The following is a 6,164-nucleotide window of genomic DNA, read 5'->3' on the forward strand; positions in this document are numbered from 1 at the left end:
ATTCTGGCTCCAAGACAACTCTGTATCAGTCTGTGCTAAAAGAGGAAAAGTCTAGAAATATAAAGCAGATTAGAAAAAGTTAGGGTCTCAAAAACTATTTTATGTTGCTCTAATGAGAGTTGAAGACAGTCGTAAAAGTTTCTGTTCCGAACCCTTGGAGACAATTGTGGGTGTTACTCGCTCACTCAACATTTTCTGTCACAATGGATCAGTTTCTGACTATAATATACACGTTTTTAATGTCAATATATTATAAAACTCCGCAGAGCTGAGAGGAACTGCAGAGTTGGTGATAATTCTCTGAGTCTGTCACTGAAGCCACTCCTTTCGAGACACATGGTCATTTGATCTATTGTCATTACAAAAATATTGACTATAGCTGCTTTAACAAAATGAAGCTATATTTAATTCTTGCACAAGCCAGTGTATTTTAATCTAGTCTAATGTATTCTCCTCTATTCCACAGTCATATGTCATACTTCCATGGTGTGAGAAGTGTAGCTGCCTGAAGCAGAGCCTGTGTCTGTTTAGCACATTGACTCAGCAGGGTCATGGGTTCGTTGGCTCAGACTCAGCTCCCTAACAGCCTTTTCAAATCATTAAGTAATGAAGTGAGTGCCATTCAAATATAAATGCATCCACAAGCCAGGATCCTTTCATGTTTCAAACCATAAATACTCTTGGATTTTCCTCAGAGCTAATATACCTATCAAAGCCATTTCCAACATCTGTTATCCCCCCTAAAAAAAGCACAAGACACTGGGCCAATAGCTGTAGCTGTGCATCAAAGTGTTTTATAATGCATGGGATACAAGGCGGTTATGCTTACTTTTTCTTAATTTGTTAATTGATTATTGCCTAATCTGTCAAAGATCCTGGCTCAGAACCTTTGGGACTGAACGTACTGTGGTTGTGTTTGAAATAACACGAACCACACAAACACAAGCACACATGCACATGGAGACACACAACCACACAGTGAGATAAGCAAACCCACAGATGTAAGTCTCTTGATACTTGCTGATTATTGTGTGTGCAGCCACAACTGACCTTGGCACACATATCCATAGCAAGCTCCTTCCCTCTCCATCCATTTCTCTCTCTCTCTCTCTCTCTCTCTCTCAGGAGTGGCCCCTGGCCTGCAGCTTATTGGGGGGCCTGGGGCCAGCTTCGCATCTCAGACAGGCCCTAATCTGGGAGGCAAATGATAAGGCTGAGGTTTACAGGAGGGGCTTTGCACACTCACCAAAATTTGCATTTAAAGGCCCTCAAGTAATCTTTAGGCTTATTTAAATCTCAGCAAGACACTAGCGGGAGAGATGGAGGGGGGAAATTCTGCACATCCACCTCAGTGCTTCTTTCCCATGGTGCATCAAATCCCCACCATAAATGAGCGAGGATGTGGATTGCTTTGCCGTTCTCACAGCAGCCTGTCTCTGTATTATCAATGGCATTTAATTGACTGAGAATTATTTTTGCTCGACGCATCCAAATAAAACTGCCACATGGGACAAAAGCTTCAGCCATCGATGTAAAGCCGTTTGTGAAGGAGGCCATTTTTTTTTTTTTTTTTTTTTTGCCAGAAAAATACAGAGCATTTGCCAAACAGTTGGCTGTGCAAGAATGGATTGTGGAGGTTTTTGCTTATTTGTTTGTCTAGTTGATTTACATGAGTGGGTTTGACTGTACTTCCTCATGCGCTCTGTGTTCATATGACTATAATAAATATTAAAGAAACATTTGTATGTGTTTTAAGCCCACAAACTATTGCTGCTGTATGACCACCTAAGCACAACATTATTGTCATGCAGGTTCTCTCAGCTTTTCTTATTATTTTAAAGCCACCCTCAAACTTAGTATTGCTCCTCTGTTATGTTTATTTGCTGTTTTATTCTATCACTAGTCAGAATTATTCATTCGATGAAAAGCCAGAAATGGAAAGCACAATAATGAAAACACCAAACAGTCGCTGGCACACCGCTAGAATATATTCTGTCCCAGTTTTTGTTTAAGTGTGTGCATATTTACCAGCTGCTGCAGCTATAGAGGGTACTGTATTGCTGTCAGCACATTCGCTAGTTTACTGGCATTATGTCCTGCAGTATGTATACCATAACATCACAATGCTTCTGCTCAGCCAATTCGAGTCAGCATCAGGGGGGTTATTTTCAGTGTGGGACTGACTGTATGGTGCATCCTACCCAACCAGAAGGGATTTGAAAGATTAATCCTCACCTTTCCAACTGAATGTATGTAATTTGGTTTGACAAACACCAGCCCTACAGGGACGTTTTCTTCATTAATACTTGACAATGTGCCTTGCCTCTCAGGCCTGAGGAGATGTAGTGGTGTGACGGACGAGAGCATTAAAGTGACCCAGATTCAATCCTTCTTTCTTTGCTTGCAAGCTTTTAACTCTGAGTAAAGCACCTGTGATACAAAATTCAGAAACAGCCTTTACAACAGGCCACACACAGGAGATGCGATCTGATGATCCTCTCAGATTAAATATACACTGAAATATTCAAGAGGGCTGAGAGGTGTTCAGAAGTAGCTTCTGAAGGCCTTAAAAACTCGGTGTTACAACTTCCGGCACAATATTTGCGAACGGTGAGCAACAACAGCTTAGGGCATGGTGGGCACACAGCATGTCGGGAGAACCGGGACATTTCCCGACGTTCGGGCCTCGAACATTCAACTTGACCAGCGCTGATACAGCAGCATAACGAGGCAAGAAGCAATGGAGACTCTGCGCTAGACACAACTGAGGGGGCTCAGCCCTCATCAGACCCTCCTGATCACTGATGACAAGTTCAAAGCTAAAGCAAAGCAGCATTCTCCTCAACATTTCACCTGTTCAGCTCACTTTGCGGTGACCATGAACACAACACCATCATCATCTATCATCATCATCATCGTCAAGCAAGCAACGCGGCAAAAAGGTGGCCGCTTACCTTAGGAGCGGTCGTCAAGTCCGACTGTCCGTCTATCCCGTGGTTATTTATATTCCTTTAGTCTGTTAGGGTCCTCGGGTCAAAAGTTTCAAAAGGCTTTTTCATAAAAGTGTTCCAAGTTGTGAATATTGTCATGTGATGTCCATCGCAGACAGTCGGCCGGGTTCTGCTTTTTCTGGTGTTGGCTTTTTTTTTTTTTTTTTTTGTGGACACAGCTTTTAGGTGCATTACCGCCACCCTCTGAAATGGAGTGTAGATCACATTGATTCTAATAAATTAGCCCATATTCTTCTTTATATAAATAAATAAATATTTAAATATATGTGTAAGCCTACATGTTGAGATAATGCATGTTATGCTTTGGCACTATGCAATAAATTGAATCGAATTGAATCAAACTGTGGGCAAGAAAGTAATTGAGCATATTTCCCAAAATGTCAAGCTATTGCTTTGAGTTTGTAACTCAAAAAAATAGCTAATGAAAACTTATTCTGAGACAACTTCTTCGTAGTTTAAGCTCCGTTTCCTCCATCACAGGGCAAAATAAACTACAGGGGGAAATGAAAACTATAACCACACACACACACACACACACACAATATGTATTTCAAACCAACAATAAGAGTGACAATATTAAAGCACATAGAAAGGCTAAACCTGATATCATATTTAATATTCTGCCTGATTTTCTCTTTTGCATAACCCTCTTCACAGCCTGAAGACAGGTCAAATCAAGCTCATGCATATAAAAGCCATTGCCCTGGGCAAAGATTTAACCAGCCCGGATGAGTCTCAGGGCTCAGTGTACAAAAAAACACACTTGCTGCCATTCCAGCTCTGAGAAATGAGAGGAGATGTGAGAAAAGAGATCTGGACAGAAGCAGCCCCTCCCCACCCCCATCTCCGAAACTAACCGTTAGCTTGGCTTCCCAGTCACACTATGGAGACCCTGCTCACTCTTCCATGCCACAGCCACTTCCTGCTGGCTCTAAACAATGCAGACTCCATTCGGGCCGCCGTAATGGCTGACTGCTTGACATAACCCTTGTCAGTGAGAACTGAGATAGGTGACACTTGACAGATGTGTAATTGCTGGAAGAGCTCGCTGACAGGTGGATGAGCTTAAAGACACCTGATATGCTCCTGAGGCTGTTGACGCAGGGGATTACACCTTTAAGCAGCACCAGCTTGCCTGGGTGTTTTTTCTTTTTTTTTTTTTCTTCTGTGTATTTCGAGAAAGAAAATAAAAACTGTTTGGGTAATCTATACAAAGTGAAATTGGTTTGATTTGTGTGAGCCAAGATATGAGCCAAGCGTGACAGCAAGAAAGGTTAAGTCTCCTGCAATAACCCTCATCTAATACATCCAGATGTATATTCTCTGTGAGGTAATGTATGGTTTTGAAATCATCTTCGCAGGCTTGTAAAGTCTGCACTGAGGCATGATAGCTTTCCCTCTCAGGTCAGCCCAGGTGAGGTGGTTCGTAGAGCCGGAGATAACACCCCACCCCTATAAAAGACAGGAAGTGAGATAAACATTCACTCCTTGATTAGGAGCCGTGGTGTGGGCTGCCATGTGGGAGGCGGTGCAGTCATAGGGGTGAAACAGTGAGATGTGGATGGGGGCGTGTGTGTGTGTGTCTGTGTGTGTGTGTGTGTGTGTGTATGTGTGTGTGGAGGGTTGTGTTTTATGTGTGGGACTGTAATGCAAATCAATGATCTCCTTCAGTGCAGAGCAGAACAGCACAATGCCTGCACACCTGTCCATCATTCAACATCTCCTGTTCCACCTCTTGAAGATGGGTGAAAAAAAAAAAAAAAAATCGCTTTAGCTCACAGTCAAGGGGTTGAAAGCAGGGGAGGGGAGCGAAGGAGGTGTGCTTAGAGGCCCAGACATTCACTTTTCTTTTTCCTTTCCGACAAGACCATGTTATTAGAACTGCAGTTACTAAATTGGGAGGAGGGAGACCGATGCTTTTGGATGTGACCTCAATTGCACTGGCACACTATCTCAACCAAAGTCTCATTTCACAGAGAAAGACAGAGGAAGAGAAAAGAGAAATTGACAATATCTTTTGTACCATCATGCATAGACAGCGTATAGAGATTTAGTGATGATATAGGGGGGTGGTGACTCTAGCTGCATCCCAGAAGCTCAGCTCAGTTCACTGGGGGTATTTTCACTTATAATTGGGGTAGCTTTCATCTTGCCTGCCAAAAGGCGTAGCAGCGAAGAAGAGCACCAAGAGGGAGCTATCACTTCCCCTATTTCCTGGCCCCAGACAAAGGCACCCAGGCAGGCTGCCTGCTGAAGATGATGTATTTCTGATCAAAGAGCCTGGAGTTGTCAGCAGCCCGGGCTAGCACAGCAACCTGATTGCTCCTGGATAGATTTGTCCCTTTGATCAGAGCAGACTCTGACTGCAGGCACTGTTTATGCAAAGAAAAGACGGCAGAGCGAAATCTACCCAGTGTTATGTGGAAACAGGCGTTGGGCTTGGGAAAGGACTTTTGCTTCGGGATATGTTGGCTCACACAATAATACAGGATGATATCTATTATAATTACTGCTAATGAGATAACATTGCAAGGAGTCTTTTCTGCAACTTGTTGCTGGGATGCTTTTGCGCTGACAACAAAATTACTTACTTGTATATTACTCTTGATGAGCTGATAAAATTCTGTCTAATTACAACCACATACATCAGATATAAGAGTGAGATAATGTAATGTACTTGAACAACTGGTATTTCCATAAAATGATCGGTTAGTTACACTGTGCAAACATCTTACCCATAATGCAAATAACCGCTGGCTGTGAATTTATGTGGACTTGAAAAGGCACATAATTTTGTCATAATATATTGATGTAAATTCTCATTCACGATTAGTTCTATAACTGTGCTACAGAGAAATATTAATGCCATCAGTCTGCAGGATTGTACCTACAAATCCCACTGTGACCTCGACCTTGTTTTGACTTAAGAGAACATCCCTCTTGTCCGTGGCTACATGCATTCAAACACTGAAATGTCAAACACACTTGACTTTAAAACACACCAGTAAGGTTATGGTGGTGTATGAGATGTGACATGAAACATCAGGAGAAGGCTGCAAGACTTAGGATGTCCGAAGGGGTCTTCCCAGTTCACTGCCTACTCAACTGGCAGATGTTTTTTTGTTTTTGGTTTTTTTTTATGGCACATGCATG

General features: G+C 42.5%; 1 long non-coding RNA gene across 1 annotated transcript in view; it reads right to left on the bottom strand.

The window, feature by feature from the left end:
- The window catches only part of LOC139632808 (uncharacterized), a 169,729-nt gene extending 165,646 nt beyond the window's left edge, over positions 1-4,083 (bottom strand). Inside the window, exon 1 of the long non-coding RNA XR_011693627.1 lies at positions 2,955-4,083. This is a non-coding gene — a long non-coding RNA (uncharacterized lncRNA). The remainder of the gene's footprint in view (positions 1-2,954) is intronic.
- Positions 4,084-6,164: the final 2,081 nt, after the last annotated feature.

The sequence above is a fragment of the Trachinotus anak genome, unplaced genomic scaffold (genome assembly GCF_046630095.1).
Source record: "Trachinotus anak isolate AG129_WGS33_773 ecotype Australia unplaced genomic scaffold, CSIRO_AGI_Tana_v1 ptg000015l, whole genome shotgun sequence".
Taxonomy (NCBI): Eukaryota; Metazoa; Chordata; class Actinopteri; order Carangiformes; family Carangidae; genus Trachinotus; species Trachinotus anak.